Source organism: Falco biarmicus, chromosome 2 (assembly GCF_023638135.1).
Source record: "Falco biarmicus isolate bFalBia1 chromosome 2, bFalBia1.pri, whole genome shotgun sequence".
Classification (NCBI taxonomy): Eukaryota; Metazoa; Chordata; class Aves; order Falconiformes; family Falconidae; genus Falco; species Falco biarmicus.
Genome location: NC_079289.1, coordinates 66,999,388 through 67,020,489, shown reverse-complemented (window position 1 = coordinate 67,020,489; position 21,102 = coordinate 66,999,388). Strand labels below are relative to the sequence as shown.

Below are 21,102 nucleotides of genomic sequence, written 5' to 3'. Positions count from 1 at the left end.
TCAGCATTAGGGTCCTGGGAAGCCAAGTGCTGCACATTTACATGAGACATGCACGCTGAAACGGCAAGCTGGCTGGAGATAAAAGTGTGGAAACACAGCAATCAGATTGATGGCCATCACTTACTTGTGTATCCTCCACTATCCTCCGTTCATACATAGCCACCTTATTAATGTATTTACTTTTATTGCTGAGGCGAGGTCAGTGAGGAGGAGGAAGAAGCAAGGACTGGGGGGCGCTGGGATACTGGGCTGGATGGGAAGGAATCCTGGCTGCAGAGCAGCATGGGGGCAGGAAGGTAAGGGTGAACAGCAGAGAGTCTGAAAAGAAACTATGCCCGCTCTGCTAGTGAAAGAGTAAAACACCACTTGCCAGAGGCAGGGACACCTCAGCACTGAGGGGGTGAGAACTGGATGCAAAAACTCCCTCCCACTGGAATGACCACATCCTTCCCTCCAGAAAAGCACTGGGTGAGCCCTGCTACTGCTGAGGGCAGGCTCTGGCCCAGAGCATCCTACCCGATTTCTTCCAAGCAACAGATGGGAAAGAGGCCACCCCCATGCTCCTGCAACAGACAGGAGGTCTGGGTGAGCAGCGGACCTGCGCTGTGCCCTCCCCCCTCGTTCTGGGAAGCCCTTTCCAGGACAACGTGATGGTTCCCACCATCCCTGTGCATGGGAAAGGGGATCGTAGAGCACTGACAGCACTCCTCACAGGTGGAGGAGCATGGCCCTTGCTCCCCTCCCACCCTATGTACCAGGGCACCCTTGGACTGAGCTTTGCAATGGATTAGCACCCGAAATAGCTGCACATCTTTTCCCCTCTTCTACCCTGCGAATGTTGCTTCACCACCCATGCAGAGATGCTCCAAACTACTGGCATGGCTGGTGCCTGAGGACCCACAACACAAGCAGGAGTTACTGTCCATCTCCAGCACAGCCTGGCTTTCTATGGGACTGATCCTTCCCTGCCCACAGAACAAGGTTTTAATCCCTTCTCCCCTGCAAAAGCACAGCTCAGGAGCAGCCCATGCCTATGTTCTGATGTCATGTGTAACTGAACGTGATGGCAGGAATCTCTTAATGTCCCAAAACAAGACAGAGAGGCACAGAGAAATGGATAGTCTACTCAGCGTCTAATAAAACATAAGAAAAAAAGAAAAAAAACCCAAAACAGCCAACATACATAACTGTGTTTCATTCTCTTCCCTCTTTTTAAGGGACAGCTTTTGATACCGTTATTGCAAAAACACATAATTCAAAAAAGGAAGGAAGTGCTTTGAGGGGTTTTTATTTAAAGCTTGACAGGATAAACGAATCACAGTCTCATTAAATCACACAAATCTCAGGCTGCACACAAGACTAAACCACGAGAAATAGGACGTTACAAATCCTCATGCAGTTCTACACTTCCAGCACAACAGCTCATTTTATTTCTGCTCTTGGCAAGGTTAGAATAAAAGGCTCCTTTTCTTTGCTCCATAAACGTTTTTAGATGCTATATTACTTGAACTTAACACAGCAGTAATTGCACTGAAAAAGGGCAATCTGAATTGCTTCCTGAAAGAAGGAAACGTTTATACTAACACACACACAACAGACAGCGCAGTTACAAAAGGTCTGTTTCAATCCTATCACAAAAAAACTGACCAAAGTCACAAACTCTTCCAGGCAGAAAGGGTTGGAGAATTTTGATTATCCACTCTAAAGCATCAGTGCTTCTGAGATATACTGATTATCTGTATCTCACAGCAGTAAATTTTATATTCACAGAGTATGTTTCTACTGTGTGTTCCGGTAAAGTAAGTCCTATAGGTACTGTGTTGGGCTTTGCTTTTTATTAGACTACAGTTTGTCTTTTTACATTTGTGAAAAGCAAGCCCTTGTTTTAAAACTCTAAAAAAAGAAAAATGGTAAATAAATTGTTCCCTATTCCTCAGCTCTATCTCACTGCCAGTTCCTATTTGTTTATGTTAGCAACATCACCCTAAGAGAACATTTAGACAATTATCATTGCTAATGCTCATTTCTATATACTCATATACATACATATAAAGAACACGCCTTCTATAGGCTTACTTGCTCTAGGCTAAAAGCTTGAATGAAAAGTTTCACCCTGGAAGAAGGCCTGCCAAACTGAAGGATGAAGTCAGTTTAGCCCTTGTTACATTACAAATACAATCCAAAAGTGAAATTTCCTGGACTAGAACAATTTTCCTCCTTTTTTTGTATATTTTGATACTTAACATGACTATGCTGATGATAAGCCAACCTACATTAGCTGAGATGTTTTGTTTGGCTTCATGAGGCAAAACAAAGCGGTATTAGTATTTAAGTTTGGGCTTTTTTTTCCCTTTCCTTTCTCTCCTCCATTCTGGCACTGTTTTATGCATGGCTCAGGGCAATATTAGTTTAAACTATGACTAGATCAACAGAAACCTCTTCTCCGGGGGATACAGCTGTTTGTAACCTGACACAAACCACTGGAACTTGAATCCTACCTGTCTGGAAATTTTGCAGAGAAACAGGATCTCTTAAGAACTACCATCATGAAACCAGTATGAGGAATAGTGACAATTTAATCATGGTGGTTGGTTGCATTCTTCATAGATTTCCCCACTGTGCAGTCATTAGTGACCATGTGCAGTGCACAAGAAGTCTTCTTTCCCAGCACTTCCCATTCACTCCCTACAAGTAAATATGACTTTACAAGGTGGAAGGCAGCAGAAAAAAATTAAGGTCTCTAGAAGCTCCGATACCATTAGAACACTGAGAAACTGAGGCAAGTGAGAGGCATGATAGAGCTGGCTAGTTTGCAAGATTATTTGCATTAGTTGTTTTTGTTAAAAAAGCTGAAATGACGGGATAAGATTCTGAGCCCATCCCCACTGGATACAACATTGGAATTACTATTGGATGCTAATTTTCACCATCATAAGAGACAACAGAATCTGAAACCTTGTATTTTGAGATCTACAGGCTACTACAGATGAATCTGTGAAAGAGAAAATGCTATTCTTATTAAGATACTTGGCAGAGGTTGTTGACATGCTTTTATGGCTAGAGAAAAGTCTCTATTTAAATACTGACTTTCAAGTCTGAAGCTCATCAGTACACATGTAATATATTCCTTTCCTTCAATTCTTCAGCAAGTGGGATTCTCAAATCAATAAAATATTTGTTAGTATTTCAAATGCTGGCTACATCTTTTTTTTTTTTGGTTTTCAGCCAACAAGCAGGCCTTTGAAATATCACCGATTTCATTAAAAAGCCCTCCTTCTAAGACTGCCTTTAAGTAGCCAAGACATTGAAACCTCCTGCCTACTTTTTCAATGCTGTGCTTGGAAGATGTGGATGCATCTGCAGATGAAGCGCATCCTCTTGCCCGGCACAGAGCACAGCTGACCTCTCAGCAGTACGTCAGACATGTCAGAAATTCTCTTTCTCCCTCTCTTCTCCTCCCTTGCTGCATACTGGCAACTCTGCACTCATGGCAGCAGACCCCTTCTGGCTGTGGCAAGGCTCTGCCCATGCTCCCCCAGCATACCCGCCTGTGCTTGCTTTCCTGGGGAGCCTCTTCTGAGACTGTGCTTGCTTGTCTTCAGGTTCGTGGCCCTCCAAGAAAACATGAGTTTTCCCTCAACACCACGCCATCTGCCATTTAGGAAGGCTACTGGCAACACTCAAGCCAACAATTTGCAGAATCAGGAGAAAAGTACACAAGGATGGAGATGAACTTTCATGTGGTTTTGCCCCTTGCCTAGCATAATACAGCCCTAGTCCATGTCGGCAGCTTTTAAGTGCTAAAGGCAGAGGGCAAGTAATAAAGTGAAGCCAATTCACTGCCTTAAATCAATCAGAAGGTTTTCTCTGCCAAGATAAAAAGAGACTGTTCTGAAAAAGAAATCTTTGTTTTAACATAGATTGATTCCTTAGCAACACCCAATCCTGTCAAACCTGTTCTGTTGATGGGGTTCAGTCCTGCTTCGATCCTGTTCAGATACTAAATAAATGAAAAAAACCAAACCAAAACCCATTTAGTCTCATCTAAAAACTAATGCTTAACGTTTCTAACATTTTCATGATTCTTGCTTTTACTTCCTGATTTGCATCTATATTTCTAGTCAGCATATGTTAGTATAGATGTTTTACTAACAGCTAAAACTGCTATAGTAGGTATAGGGTATATTACACAGGATGACTGCAAGCAAAGCAAAATTTTCCTACTTTCATCAGATTGGGGTTTTTTTAACTGTTGGAGAAAAATGCATTGAAGTTCATGCTAAATATGGCTATAAAAATGCAAAAAGATATACTGGCAGCAATCATAAGTGATGCCGAGCAGTGATGAGACTCTTATTCTGGTGTTCAGCTGTGTTCAATCTACTCCAAACTTCTTACATTTTTCAGTATCTGTTCAGAAGATTCTGTTGTGCCTGCTCTGCTGTGCTAAAACAGTAAAATTCTTGTGAATCTGTATTTGGACATGAGGCACTATAGCAAAGTGCTGGTAATCCACACCCACTGGTAGGAACTTGCCACTAGTAGCAAACCTACCAATCACCAAACCCACTTTGGTGAACTGATTAAACAAAATTTACCACTCTAATAAAGCAGAAGAAACTCTACATAGGAATAGTGTATTTCCTTAATTCACTGTAACTTGTACTTTATTTTAATGCACTGTACAATTTCATAGTACTTCCAGTAACTGTAGTGAATTGTATGGTATAAAACCCATAAATATGAAATCTGGTATTACTTCTAACAGACCCTGGAGCGTGGTGAGAGACATCAGGTTATTGCCAGGGAAGAATGTCACAGATCTGCATGTTCCCTTAACCCCACCCCTGTGCTGACACAAAGCTACAGCAGAATCCTGTAGCATCTCATTTATGATATCTCCATTTATGATGAAGTGTCCTGAAGTGACATTTAAGCAGACGAATAGAAAGATTTTAAGATGAATTTATGAGCAGTGGTAGACTGGTCTACTTACAAGCCACATTTACTCAAACACACCTTGTACCTAACATTCTGCTTTTCAAAGAGCCCAATTCTGTGAACAGTAGCAGCCACACAAGCTGGGGTTTCTTTGACTTCAGCATAAGAAAATGAGCACCACTGAGCTGTTCTTAAACACCAGACAGACAGACAATAAGCTGTGCTCCAGAAGAACCAAAAGAAATACTGTTCAAAGTTAGTCGGGGAGAAGGGAGCACCCACAGACCTGAGGTCCAGCTCTGGGTGCAGAACCTCACTGACTGCACTTGCACTGAAGCACCGACTGCCAGCGCACACCCCGAATTCACAATGCAAATCAGGTAGCTGATACCACCACATTTTAGTCTAAAGATTCTATACTTTCACAGATTTTCTTTTTCCTCTATTTTAACTGCTTTTTGAGATTGCTAAATCTCTTCAGATTGCTCCGAAAGCAGCAGAAATTATTAACAGTGAACTAATTTATGATGAAATGGACTTATCATACTAACTACTGATAATTTTTTTAAGCTTTAATTGTTCAAATTTGATACAGCTCTTTAAGAATCCTATCCAATGTAGTTTCACAATTCTCAATGGATACTATTTATCTGACTTATTTACTAATTACTTCCAAATTACAAGTGTCCCTCAGGTCTGAATCATTTTTGATGAAAGAATGAGCACACTTACATAGTTTTATACCATGAGGGAACAGAAATTAAAGGAAAAGAATTTGTATAACTCAGATCAAGCAAAGGGAAAGCTTGATTTCTTTGAAGTGTTTTCTAACTTTATTACCACATGCAGGTAACAATTTGTGTCTGCTAAACCTTCCATGCCACTATGTGCCAAGGTCTCTTCAGTTTTGTTTTTTTTAGTAAACAGAGATTATCATTAAAAGCTATGGCAAAAGCAGTATTCCAGAATGCCGATACTGTAAATGTCACTGTCTCCATAAAGAAACCAAGTATGGACAAGCACATGAGGAATAATCTCTTATTTTCAAGCCACTTAAATAAAACATACCCAAGGGCATGCTATAGAGGAGCCCACGTTTCCGTCAGTGGTAACATATACAGTTTCCTTTCCAGGAGGTGGAGAATCCAAGTTTATGGGAATTCTAATACATCACTTTTCTGCCAAGCAGACTGTTGTAAGAAACAGGCACATTGGTGTCGTTAGTTTAAAATCAATTTCACTTGGCCTGGGCATCAGAGAATCGGGGAAAAAATAGACTTTAGTGCATGACATTTGCTTTTTAAAAGCACTGTCTTCTTGGAAAATGTAACATTGTTAATATAATACATTACTCTCTCTACAGCTACTACTTCTCCAGCATTTCAGCCAGCGACTGATGGTGCCAGTTGACAGTGGTGTGCTTCCTCCAGCATCACCATGTCACTGCAACCACCTTTTGATTTCCAAAACCTCAGGAGGAGTAGCATCCCTATTTTGAACCATCTCCAAGACCTATGAACCACTGCTCCAACTCTTGATCCAATCTGCCTTTTTCTTGATGACGCTTCTACTCAGCATGCCCGTTTCCGAATCACTTGACATTTTCCCAAGTACTCCTCATACATGGGAGTTGCAACTTTCTTCTTTTGTAGCCTCACTTCAGATGGATGGAAAATAAGGGGAATCTTTTGCTTAGAGAGGTATTGCATTTCAAAGAACAAGAATATAACTGTTTTGTTTAGCAAATCTGAATAAAAATTCAATTTCAGCTTATATCCCAAAACCACAGTGAAACTGATGTGGTATCAAATATTACTTTCTGAGGAACTTGGATGGTGGGGTAATGAGCAATTCTCGTTGCTCTGCTATTACTGACCACATTTCTGCTTTATAGCTGATTCCAAACAACCGGGGGAGGGGGGAGAGCGGTGGAAGACAATCACATATAAAGAGGCTGGCTTTAATCCAGTGGTAAGGTAAGGAAGACTTACATATTTATACATATTTATCACTTATATATTTATACATATTTATCACATATACTTACTGGGTGCATTCAGCACTTATAATACAGTACGGAGTCACAAAACTCCAGTAGTGTCCATCTAAAAGCTGTATTGCTTTTGCACTGCTGTATCATTGTCTGGCTATTAATGTTCCTGCCTCATTTACTTAAAATGTTAAAAGTCAGTAAATAAGGAAATAATATCAAGAATTGAATGGGAGGTATTTTACTTTTTTATTATTATTTTAAAGCGTCATACTTTTTAACTATTCTTTAGAATGTGAGCAAATTCAGAAACAGGCTTAAAGTGGCACCACCAAAAAGCAAACTACTGTAGAAAGATGCCTTTACTTTCTTGAACTGGATCAGATGTCTATCTTAGCCATGCTGAATTTCTCAGCCAGTCAAACCTACGAACTGTTATTGACTACTCGACTGATTAGCCATGGTGCTGGTATGCCTGAGACTTTCCAAACACAGCAGGGGTTATTGCAGCAGTAGACAATACTGTAATATTGCAGTATTACAGGCTATGCAGTCTTCTATCCTTTCTCTCAGCTTGTGCAATAGGTTTATGAGACTCCTTGGAAAGCTTCTTCTGCAAGCACAGGATGGAGTAGCACCAGTAGTAACTCAAAGCTTTGCGGCTCTGCAGCCTGAAGAGTGCAGGCACACTATTCCTAGAAATGCCAAGAAGATAAAAAATTAATTGAGGTGACCTCCTCCATCAGGAGCCCTGCTTACTGAAAAAGTCATTCAGGGAGTCTCTATGCAGAGCACTACAGTGCTATGCAGTGATGCTTGAGCTAGCTCAGGAATGAAAAGATACATCCTCATTCATACCAATATATTTTGCTTTGCATTTCCTCTTTGATAGCTATAGTTTTAGTGCCATCAACAACTGAAGAATCCTCAGGGCACTTTCAACAGCAAGTAGTCATTGTTTTAAAAAAATAGCGAGCCTCTGTGCCACACATGACAAAAGCAAAGTTCCAGATATACGGTGTGCTCTAGCTGTGCCCTTACTCACCTCATGACAACCTTGCAAGAAGAGCACTGTATATTCCAGTGACTGCAAGGCTTAATTATTTTAATTCCGTGGTCCAGGAGTTTTCAGTGGGGTTTCTCTACTGCTTGCAGCTTCTGCAGACTGTAGCAGTATCTCTGATCACTGTTTTAAGTAGCTGTGATCACAGTACACCCACGCTGCACTCTTTCCATTGGCTGCCTATATGTGGCAGATTGATTTTTAGCTGGCTCTGTTGGTCTTTTTAGTGCTCCTAATAATAAGACACCTGAGCAAACAGAAAATCTTCTGACAGGTATTTTATACAGACACCCTTTTCAGGAAGCAATCCATAACAATCTACTGTATCTTGACAGACAGCTGTAGGTCTGGTGTGGGCTGGGTTAGGCAAGAAGCAGCAATGCCCCTCTGCTACAGATGCTAGCCAGTACTGGTACAGATGGCAAACAGGATAATGAGTGCACCCTGCACAGACATGGAGCACCTCCTGGCCTCAGGAACTGCAGAGCTCAGCAGGTGCCGGGTGATCCCGCTTGAAAGAGTCCTACCAAACAGTGAACAACAGCACCTTGCCTCTTCCAGGAGCAGCACCTTCTGACTTCTGCCGTCTCCTGGCACTTTGGAACTGGAGTCCTGGAGAGAAAAATACAGTCGAGCATCGCCTTCAAACACTCACAGCCCCTGCATCGGGGTGAGGGCTCATTCCAGCTTGACATCTGTCCAGCCCTGCTTGTTCTGTCTATAGTGATCCAGTCAAACTAATTCAGTGCCTTTAAAGTAGTGTATTTACAAGCCTTTGCTCATTTGGTTCCATCTAACAATTGCAAGTAGCTGCAATCGCATGCTTTGTCTTCACACCATTCAGAAAACAGCACTCGGAGCAGAGGAAAGGGCTGGTACATAACCACATCTCACTCCTATAAAGAATTGAGTCGCAGCTAAGGTGTCCCTAACTTGAAAAAGAAAATGCATTTCCAGGTCCACAAGCATTTCCTCTGTATTTTCTAATGCCTATCTGAAATTTTGCAATTTTGGCAACTAGACCTTTCAGGCTACAGATGTTCAGACACAACAAAGAGCAGCTTAAGAGCACACACGAAGAACACGGATCCCAGTCTTAGGCTACTGCCCCCTTCATGGCTTTCCACAGCAGGAGCCGCCACCAGGGAAACCCTGAATGACAAGATGGCTATCAAAGAGAAACCTTTTTTAGTCTGGAGGTGAGATTATGACTAGGCCACCAGAGACACTCCCTCCTACCAAGCAGTGAGGGAAAGGCTGTATTAAACAGTGAGAGCTCAAACCAGACACTCCAAAAAAGCTCTCCAGTGATAGCCAGGTGGGAGTAGGACTCCAGCTACAACTCCTTCTCCAGTGGATACAGGGCTAACGCTTCTGCTTTACCACACGTACCCTTACATAGACATGCACAATTTGGCTTCATGCTATCTGCTCTGAATTTATGCTTTTAGAAAAACAAATAAAATAAATAGCCAAAATACAATCAGCCTGAACAATAAATTGCAGTAAACAATTACAACGGAATGGATATCAACTATGCAGAAATGTTTCTAATGGAGAGATTTGCTTTCTATAACAAACTCTGGTTTTAACCTTCATAACTTCAACAAAGTAAAACCCAGTCACATGAAATTTCACAGTCATGGTCTTGTGCCAAGGAAAGCTTCTCTGGAAACTTTGAGGTAAATCAGCCAAGGCATCTTGGAGATATGAGAGTTCCAGAAAAAGTGAGGTGTTCTCCATTTCTTGGACTGCTTCCTAATTTTTTTTGGCTCATCATAACTTAAAAATGGTTGGCTTAGACATTCTAAATTTGCTTGGCAACTACTGGTGCCTTTGACTAGTTGCAGGCTATTTTATTACTAAATGTGGGTTTGTGCAAATTCTGAGTGCTGCAGTTGTTAACACCACATGTTGGCTTGTATATAGCATGGGCAAGCCAGCCTGGCCCACTGCAGGCTCCTCAGTCACCTCATCAGCTGTGCTCAGGCGGCAGCACCACAGCCCAGGGCCCTTCCCTCAGGTCCAACTGGGTGTAAGAACTTGGCTGGACTTCACATCCTTTATGGACCGACATTTTGTCATGTTGAATAGAAATGGTCCCAGGATGCTTCCAAGCCTTGCCAGTACCAAAGTGCCTCTCTTGGAAAGGTAAGCACACACCAGGCACAGATGGTTTCTTCCCAGACTTACTGTCATCCTTTCACTGCTCCTTCAATCCATGATTAGCCTTACTCTCTGATGTGCCCAAAAATTTTCCCAGGGAATGTCCACATAATTCCCAAGTACCCTCTCCTCCACAGAATACTGATCCAATATATTTTTCATTTCCACGGTGATGGGGTCTGCGTGCCTCTACTGCATCTTATTCCCTCTCCCTGCTCCACTCCCTTGGTCTCTAAGGCCCTCTTCTAAACTGGGAGCGTTATACACATAGACACAACACACCACATCAGACTTCTGGGCAGGAAAACCCAGGGGGAAGATCTTAGCCCTCAAGAAGCAATTTTCCCCTATGCAAACTAAAAGCTTTCGTGAACCCTGGAAAGACTGTGGGTAACAAATTCACTCCTGGTGGGAAGTGCTGCGTTCACAATCTTGATTTTGATAATGAATACTATGGCAACATCATGTATCTCTTGACAGCCTTCAGCATGGTCAACTGCTTTAAACAATTCTCCTTAATCTTTGATATTTCCTTTGACAATGACCATCACCTGCTGAGCTGTAAGGAAAACAAGCAGTGCACAGCTGATCAGTGGTGGAAAACATTAGGACATTAAAAACACTTGCCGGTGAAGTATGTTTCTACACAGAAACTGCCTCAGTTACAGAGACCTATTCTTTTTGAGATGCACACATGCATGACTCCCATTCAGAGGAGCTATGCGAGTGCATCCAAAGTAGAATAGGCTTGAAAGTGCCTACATTTACCAAACATTGATCCCACACAGAAGTGCCTTTTAAGAATGACACATCCTTTGACCTACTGCATCTTACTTTTGCTCTTCAGATACAAGACTTTGCAATGACCACGTCACCTACATTTCAAAAGCAAAAATGGTGATATGAACACACACAAAAATACATAAAATATAAATTATCTGCCTAGTAGAAAGTAAGAACTGATGTTTTTTCAACATTTCTTATCCCATTGCTTATTTATCAGAGCTCTTATTTGTTCAGGCTTCATATATCTGTTCCATCACCTTTTAAAGGCATATAATCTACCTCAGAGGTTTGCTCTTTGCAGGAGACACCAGGCAAAGCTCTGCCAAGTTTTACAAAACACATGCTCCGTGCTGGGTTGGCACAAACTTGTGGAGTGCCAAAGAAAGCTGCAGAAGGAGGACTTCTCGCGGTCTCCCACAGAACTCCTGCCTCCACTGCCCTTTGGGAAGGGCTGTTACCATGCATCTTGCCGGCCACCATGTGAGCTAATAAAATTTTAGAGCATGAAGAAGATCTGCATGCATTTTCCTCCCTTTCTCAATCCGCAGAGGGCCAGTCACAGTCTGACCCTAACTTAACACTCAGGCTGTAAACTTACTTAACACTTGTAGAAGAATTTATTTTTTTCAAACACACTGATGGCAGCATATGGCCCATCGACAGGTTTATTATTGTAAGACACTTTTTTCCACCAGGTTATAGTCTTTTTTACAAACATATGTTTCAGCACATAATAAAACCCCTAAGAACTGTTTCTGAAACATAATCACTATGCAGGCACAGAAACTACTTTTCAAGGTTTGTCAAGATAATGAAAGAAACAATCTTTTAAGGGGCTTCCATTCTTCTAAATGTCTTTTTCTAACTGTCTTTTAAATCTAAGGGTACTGAGAGTTATGCACGTAAAACAAACCCCCCCAAAAAGAAAGAAAAATAGAAGTGAATTCTCTTTGTTAATGCCCCGTTATTCTCCATTTTGTCAAAGCAATCATTTTTATACGTAGTAAAACTTCTCCTTCTGCTAAGTAGACCTTTTAACTGTGCTTTAAATCAGAACACGTGTTTTATGGGTGAATGATAAGCTTCTGAAAAAAAGGTGGCATATTATAAAGAAAATGTCAACACCACACTGCTACAGTCATGCAAACTAATCAGTATAAAACCCACCCTTGATATTCTGTGCCCTTCAGCTGTGTTAATAAAAGGTCTGCGTGTGGAGTCAAGGTAGTTAGATCGCAGCCTTGCATCCATCTGCAAGACTACATCCAAGTTAAATGTCTACGAACGTGTCATTGCTTGATTTTCCTATAAACCACATTTGTGTTCTTAAGAAATAAAGCTTCTTGTCTATGCAGCTATAATGCAATTTCTATGCTAGCACCACAGTCTTCAGAAAAAAATAAATCACTTAGTGTACACTGCTTTCTTCAAAAAATTCCTGCACTCCTCTTATTCTCAATGCTTCCTCTCTAACGCCTCATGATACACTTCACCCAAGCAGGATTTGTTTTCAAACCAGCTTCTTCAACACATCAAAATATGACCCAATTCATGTATGTTTGCTGGGAACTTTGTTTCCGACCACCCAAGTTTATTGCCTTCTGTTGAAAGGAGCCTGCTGCTGGAATACAAACTAGGACTCACAGGGGTCTAGATCCAAAGCCCACTTAAAGGCAGTACAAGACCTGTCACTGAGTTTATGGGACTGTATGAGGTCTGTAGTTCACTGAAGACATGAGAGGCCTTCCAGACTGTATGACACAATACATTATATACTGCTTAACAGCCAGAAAAGAATTTTGCAACAACTTTGAACTTTTCATTGGTATCTATGAGTATTCTGGGGGAGAAAGAGCACTTCTGGTCCCTGTCACCCAATGGCACTTCCACAAAACATAGATGTTTTAAAACACCAACAGATTTGACACTGTTCCTAATTCATAAACAAAATAATAATATAAATAGAATTCCTAATTCTATCATAGGCATACTGTTACAACTGGCACGCGTAAGCCTGCAATCAAAGAAACCTCATTCATTAAAATTAACCATTGACTTCTCAGCCAATTTGTCAGTAACTATGATCAAGTCTGGACAGGATTAGCTTCACTGGGAGATACAGGGTGCCCTCTATAATGCTTCCACAGCATGAAATCCTAAACCCAGTGAAGCCTTTGAATGTTTTGCAAGCAGCTTACTCACACGGAGCCAGGACCTCATGGATGCTGCTGTAGGTTCTACTTTTTACTGCTTTTACAGATTAAGCCTTTCCAGAAGAGCCAGGCCAACAGCTCTGACAATAAAATGCACTCTTTCTCCACCAGCAGACAGAGCACGATTAGCAATCACCGGTCCCTACGCTGTGTTTGGAAACACTTAACTGCCAGCATTGGTTTGAGGCTAAGATGAGGCATGATGTGCTTGTTAGCCACACTAATGAGTCTTTCGACAAGGGGGCTGGCTCTGCGCATCTAATTGCGGTGGCTGCTCCTGTGATGTGGAAACCTGTCTATTAGAAATCACATTTCACAGGTGACTAAACAGCCATCAGATGCTAGCAGCTTTCATTTGCTACTGACCTCCATTCCCGGCCACAGCACAAGGGTGAACGGCCCGATAACCCATTACCAGTCCAAAGCCAAACACCTCCTGCTCTGCATAGTGAATTATAAAATACCTACAACGTTTTTCAGATTTGCAAAGCACTCCGTTGGAATACCACTCTGAACTAGCAGCTTCTTGTCTAGGAATCGCCCTCGTAAAAGGATGTCAAATTCTGCACTGCCTGGTTATGCGAAGATTGAGGGCATTTTGGACCATGACTGTAGAGCACATCACTATGTTTTTACACAGGGAAGGCATTTACTTAGCTCCCCATCCCTCAAACAGAACATCATGGACAGAAAAGACAGTATGTCATAGACAAGGGATCAGAGCTTTTGCTGAGGGACAGAGATGACAGTGACCAGACCAAAAGCAGTCCTTCCAAAAGCCAACTCCATTACCGAAATGAAGTACAGACCTTAGCGTAGGAAAGCTGCTATAAACTGAGGATCCTATAAAGATCCCTCATCAAATTTTACACCCTCTGGACCTCCAGCTCCATCAATGACATAATGGATTCACAAAGCCGCAGCACAAATCACCCCATCTCACTAAGTCCTCTGCATCTGGTGGGCCACATACCTTCCACCCAGACTGACACGTATTACAAGGGAAGAAGAAAGTTTCCTTTCCACAGGTAACAGCCCTTTGGTTCACGTGATTCTGCGTTCAGTCCCCAGAGAGCACTCGCAGTCGCTTCAGAACCCTAGCTACAAAGAGCCTTAATCTCAGATAGTATTTATACAATTTAACACAATAAACAGCGGATTGTACAAAACCTGCGGTGAATCCCACTCTGATGACAATCACAGAGCTACGCAATGAGTAACATTTACTTTTCATTTACATTTAGATTTCTGCAGTGCAACCTTCCAGAAAGTACAAGGCAGTAACACACACAACCAGCCGTATGGTTGCATCTCCAATGAAATGTAACAGCAGTCCAGGTCACTACATCCCAGAGCCCAGCTCTGCTCCGCTTCCCCAGCTCCCACCGAACCTCTGGCCATCTTCAGCAGCATGGAAGACCTGGCCTCTCCAAAGGGACTGATGTTGAAGAGGGCTCTGAGGGCCTGCAGAGCAACAGGCTCTGTCAAAGCATCTGTCAGGAGCCAGTTCCCAAGGTCAAGGACCCTCATCAAGAACACTGGCAACAGTTGCTCCCCGACATTGAACCCTTCAAGCATTTATCCTTCTAGAAAGAGATGATCTCTGAAAAACGCATACAACAAATATAATGATTTTGGCATACTTTGCCCTCAAGGCCAACTCCTGAAGCACTGTTTCTAGTCTATGTAAAATCTTCAGCCTGGATAAAAATAATCTCAATTTCTTTACAAAACAGCTCTCCTCAGAAGTGTTACTGATCAAGAAAATCAGTTTTCTGTGGTTGCGCCATAGAAAAGACTGGATCTAAAATACAAAATGTTCACAAAACCAGTAACAGGTATCTGGGTTTTTTTACATTATTCTCAGAAATATGTTTGTTGTGGTCAGCTTTCCATACGATCTTGTACCCTAAATATGACACCATGTGTTCCACTGTAGGAAGACGGCATTTATCATCGAATTAATATATGTGTTTAAGGACATGAAGAAGGGCTTGCTGTATCTGAACCCTTTATTGTAAATTCTTTGTGCTGCAGATTTCATCCCATGCTGCTACTTTTACCTTCTTTAAATCATTTTCAAGATACCCCATGTCACTGGAAAAAATACTCTTAACTTCAGTAACCATTTAAAAACTTTCAGGGGAAAAAAAAATAAAAATTGCAACTTTCCCATTTGCAACATGGTTTGGTGGATACCTAAACATGAATGATAGCGTTTTGAGGAAGATGAAAACATATTATCATGTGATGGCATGCAGAACAATTGCTCTGAATTACTACCAGCAAAATCACAATGCAACTGCTTTTAGTTATGCAAATTGGAAATGTAGCGGCGCAACTGCATAGGAGAGCCTAAAAAGAGCAAAGTTCAGGGAAAAGCTATGCATGCAGCTGCTCCAAAAATAACCATGGTCAGATAAAAGTCTGAAAGCAATTATTTGGGCTGAATATTGTACACAGACCACTGCACTAAGCTTCTATAATTAAAGAAGACAAAAGTTCAGATGGTGCCTAATAAACCATTTACTACATTAATTATATTCAAGTGCGGCAGTCTAATGCTTGGTAATAACTAACAACAAGGGAAATAATTTCAAGAAACTACCTGATGTCGTAAATTTCTTTCTTCTGCATCCATCGGTACCAATGTTACTAGCCAGCCTTTCTAACACACTTCAAACACATGAAAGGGATACTGCTTAGCGTCAGGAAGAGCTATTTAAGGGTTGTAAACCTTTACTCTGAGGAAGCCAATCACCTCACTCGATTGACAAAAATTATTTCTGCACTATGAAAGCAGCAACAAAGCCAGATTCTCCATTCCTTGAATCAAGTCCTTACACATTTGTTCCAAAGTTATGGTACTACAGTGGCACCTAATTTTTTTTTTTTGTAGCAGCAACAGCATCTCAACAGGCCTTCACAGATCAACAGATTTCCCACTGACTCTCTTCCCTGGATTTGCCTTCACACTAATCACACACCATTTGTATACATCTGCAATTTTAATAGTATTTGCAGCAATTTCTTACCAAGATATTTAATATTAGAGGTATTTAATATATTGTGGCTTCTTTTAATGCTCTTAGTAGCTAAGTAAATGGAAAATAAACCAACACCATATGCCCAAGTGCTTCTCTGTAGACTGCCAGACAATTGCTTAGCAAATACAGAGAAGTTCCAAAAAACAAACTCTGAAAATTGCTGCAGAGAGATTTGCATACAATTTCTGATGGACCAGTAGCATTCCAACAACTTACGTAAAATCCAGCATGTTCCACTAGTACATGCAGTAACTAACACACAGAGCATCAATCCACAATGCAGTCATTAGGATGCTACCAACAGGATGCTGTTTTATCTCATTTTGCTAAGCTGAAACAGAAAAAATAAAATTCTGTAGGATTTCAATTACATATTTTCTATTTTGCTTTCTTAATTTTGAATCAGGAAATGGTATCTCCAGACTTTATGTAAGTACAACTCTGTGTTTAATCTAAGAGGGCATATAACAAGCATTCTGCAGATTTCAAAGAAGCAAAGAGATAAGGGAAACATAACTTTATCCACAATGCCTTTCTACCGGGACGTTTACATATGCAATCCTAACATTCCTTTCAGCTCCTTTTTATAACACTTTCCCTATTGTTTAGCCTTTCTTTTCCTTTCCTCCATAGAAAACTCATCACAAAACAGCTGTAGAGGTCTGCAACTTTGCAACAAACCTCTAACATTTTATATACATCCTCCAACTCAATGTGGCATGTGGACAATGCTGGGAAATCCTGTCCTCTGCCCAGATGAACTGTAAAAAAGTTCTCAGACTCCCACATCAGGAGTTGCGGAGGTGGTACGCTCCATCACAGAAGACTTTTGCCTACAAATAGTTCAAAGTCCTTGCTTACAAGATCTCAAATCCAGCACTTCCACAGAATGGCAAGTGGAACCCTGCCTGCTTCAGCAGAGGTGTCTGCTAAGATGCCCCTTTGTTGTCAGCTGCAGAACCACTGCTGAATATCCCTGGGTTTGAACACACAGGCAGGACCTCACCTCCAGACCCTTCCTCACAGCTTCCTGTTCAGCAAAAAATAGCACATCTTTTCCCAGTAGTGCACCTTTCGCTCTTAGAAAGACACAGATGAGACCAGTAGTTAACCCCCGCAGGATTTCCAGTCAAACAGTAATTTAATCAGAAAGTGTATATGAAGGAAAAATACCTCTAAACTGTACTTCAGATTTAGCATAATAATAAAACTCCTGCTTTAAAAAGCCTGCAAGAGCTTCATCTTTAAATGGAAAAAATGTAGTAATAAAAATATATCCCCACACCATCAAAACCAGCCGAATTACTTTTGCACGAGTTTTCAAAAAAAAAAAAAAAAAAAAAAGCAGCTACATATATATATATATATGCGTATGTATTGAGATTACCTGGATGCAGTCACCATGCCTGGAAAGTTTCATTGCAAAGGGTTAAGGCTTAGAAAGTTTGCAAGACTGGAAAAGGAAAATCAGGTTGAAAAACGAGCAAAATCCTTAACCTTGAGGTTTGCTGCTGCCTCCTGCCTATCACTTTAACATTTCTCGCCACATGAAGAAATGAGATGACTGAATCTTATTCCAACAGTTACCAGCTAAATTACTTGAACGAGTAATCTAATCAAAATTTTTTCTAGTACCAACTGAAATGCATCGCCATGACAAAATAAACTACAAATGGTAGCTGAGTATTAGGGATGATAATGTGCCCGATAAAATACATGAGACCGCAAAAGTGATCTACACCGCTTATTAGAGGTAAATTCGCAGAGACCATTTATTTTCCCTCTAAGAATATCGATTTTTGTATGCTAATGCGACTGCCTAACTATTTATAAGCGCAATCTGCAAAAGCAAACAGAGAACTAACAGAATAGCCTCGAAAAGCAACCACAAAAAAAGGTCTCATTTAAATTCCTGGAAAGCACTGCTTCTCCAAACATATCTATTCAACCTCTCTCGGGCAGGCCAACCCTACTAAAAACACCCCCTGCACTCTCCCCGCCTGAAAACTGTTAAGCCAAGAAGCCGCTAAGCCATGCCACCGAGAATCCGTATGGCTTCACGTATAGGATTTTCCTTCCAGCAAACGCTGCACAGCAGCAACCCTCCGTCCCTCCCGCCCCCCACCCCCCCCAAAATAAAAATACCCCCCCGACGAGAAGCGCGGGCGGCCGTACGTACCGCCGGGCGCTCAGGGCTCTCGGGGGGGGCAGCCCCCCGGGGTGCAGCAGCCGGGGCGGCGCGGGCGCTCCGCCTCGCCGCTTCCCACGCGGCGCCGCTCCCCCCGCATGGTGCTGGCCGCCGCACGCACAAAGCGCAGGGCGCGGGCAGCCGCGGGGGGCGGGCGGCACCCCGGGCTCCCGCCGGATCGCAGCGGCACCGCCACCGGCGCCGGGAGGTGACACGGGCGGCTCGCGGCGGCTGCGGCGCGGCGCGGCACGGCACCGCCCCCCGCCCCCCCGGGCGCTGCCCACCCCCGGGAGCCGCGGAGCCACCGCCCGCCGGGGCCGCCCCCGCCGCTGCCCGCACGCGGCCGAGCGCCCGCCGCCCCGCCCCGCCCCTCCCGGGATGGGGGCGCCCCCGCCCCGTTACCTCGCGGGCGGAGCCGAGCGCTACGGCGGCGGGGCGGGGGGCTGCGCCGGCTGCCGGGCCGGGGGGGCCGCTTGCCTGGGGCCGGGGCTGCCCCGGGGCCGTGCCGCGCCGTCCCGGCTCATTGTTCGGGAAGGGCGGCGGCGGGCGGGGCGGCCCCGGCGGGCGGGGCGGGCGCTGCGGCGGGCGGGGGGCACCCCGGCGAGGGGGGCAGCGCCCGCACCTTCCCCGCGCGGGCGGGAGGCGGCGGGGCAGCTTCCCGGCGGGGGCCGGGGCGGCGGGGCACCGTCCCCCGCTGGCCGGGGGGATGGCGCGGGGCTGGAGCGGGGGGAGGGCGCACTGCGCCTTGCACCCCCGTGGTCGCGGCGGGGCTGCGGGGAGCCGCGCCGCACCTTCAGGGGTCTGCGCTGGAGAAGTTCAAAGCGGGAGGCGGGGGGCGGGAGGCGAGCGGGCGGGGGCCGGGCCCCCTCGCCTGCCGAGCCGGGAACGCGGCGCCCGGGGGCTCCGGCAGCGCCGCGGCTGCCGAGCTGCGGGACCCCGGGGGGCCGGGCAGGCGGCGGGGGTCGCCCTCTGGGCGGCCCGGGAAGTTGGAGGCGGCACGGAGCGGGGCGGCGGGGCCGCGCCGCCAGCCAGCTTCGGCTCTTGAAGATCAGGCTGGGTTAATTACGGAAATATTTTAAGCTTAAAGGTCTCCTGAGAAGAAACACATTAACTGGCTCGTAAAGCGGGTGGAAACAACAGTGCGGTGCGGGACTGCTGGAGCAGAAAGGCGAGGGGGGGACCAGAGAGATGCTGAAGGACCCGTGGTGACTGGTCCCTCCCGGGAGCCGCCGGACCCCAGCCGTGCCGGTCGCCCTGCCGCGCTGCCGGGGTCCGTGCAACGGCACGGAGAAAGGGGAATGTTTGCAGTGCAATCGTTGCTACCCTTTCTTCGGCTTGCTGAACAGCTAAAGATACCTCAAAGCATATTTTACTGTCTTTGTTCTGATTGAATAGCAGTTTAGTTTGCAAATAGTCTGAAGTAAGTCTTCGCTTACAAATAATCAGTATAATGATAAATAACCTTTATTGTGCGGAATCTGTGCTCTGAGATAAGCATCTGTGTGAATGCGTCTAAGACTGGAGCTTCTTTGTGCCCGGGTTTGTAAGGGGTAAGATGATCGGAACAATATGCCTGCGAAAGGCATGCCTTCGAAGCTATGAAACAAGCGTGGAAATCAAAACAGTTGGTACGAAACTAAAAAAAAAAAAAAAAAATGCAATTTGCTAAATTAAGAGGTAGCATCACAAGGATGCGGAAGATGAAACACAATCAAGAATAGGTTAACAGTTTACAAAATACGATTGCTGAAATAGCACTCCATGCCAAAGGCAGATGATTGTAAATCCCAGAGAAGTTCATCCACTTATTCCATTTAACTGAGAAGTTTCATGAATTGCAAAGCAATTAATGAATAAAAATAACATTCTTTTCCCCTCAGCCCAGGACATTGTGAAAACAAATTTCAAACCTAGAGCTAATTTCTCCAAAAATATAAAAATCCTCATTTATCGGCGTAATATGATGTGATGCAAATGGGTTGTCTTACACACGTGATAAAAGCAACGGAAATGCTATTGAAAGGGACTGCAATGTAGATACATCCACAGATTGGTTCTATGGGCACACTGCTGCTTGGGGGGTAGTCCTGTATAGCATTCATTCAGAAATCTAAATTTATAAACATAATTAGCAATTAAGGGATGGATATTTTGCCAGTAATTTTTTTGCCTGGGCTTGCTGCATCTGTCTATAAAATGATGTGCTGGCTCATGCAATAAACCATAAGCACATCTTTTAAGAAATGAAGTGAAAAGTAGATACTGCTTACTCAATTTTTTGAATTTATTTAATTAATTTTGAAGTAGGAATCTACATTTGTAAAACTCTACAGATTTCTCTATGTGTTACTATTTTAAAATGTGCTGTTCTTCAGTAGACTCATTTTTAATATACCAGTGAAATAGAATTTCAGTTTGGAAGAGAATGTAAATGAATAACATAAATTAAGTGAACGTTACAAGGAAGCTGTAGCACTAAGATACTCTACATGGGAGTCTGAGATAGCTTAAACACAGTATCAGGGGAGCTGGTTGCCCAAAGACTTCCCTCTCTTTCAGCAAAAGCCTTCCAGAATGGGCCGTCGGGTTGGTGACAAATTACGCTGGTTGAGCACAATTTTTATTGACTGCAGTGGGAGTCACCCCTACACATCTAAATGTAAACTTTATCTGCAGAAGGCAGGCAGAGTTAGTCTGCAATCCAATAA

At 43.5% G+C, this 21,102-nt stretch overlaps 1 protein-coding gene across 1 annotated transcript in view; it reads right to left on the bottom strand.

Annotated features, from left to right (window-relative positions):
- The window catches only part of ST6GAL2 (ST6 beta-galactoside alpha-2,6-sialyltransferase 2), a 53,884-nt gene extending 35,288 nt beyond the window's left edge, over positions 1–18,596 (bottom strand). The window contains exon 1 of the mRNA XM_056329519.1: positions 18,386–18,596. The gene's annotated coding sequence lies outside the window, so the exon portion shown is untranslated. The remainder of the gene's footprint in view (positions 1–18,385) is intronic.
- Between the last annotated feature and the right edge of the window lie 2,506 nt (positions 18,597–21,102).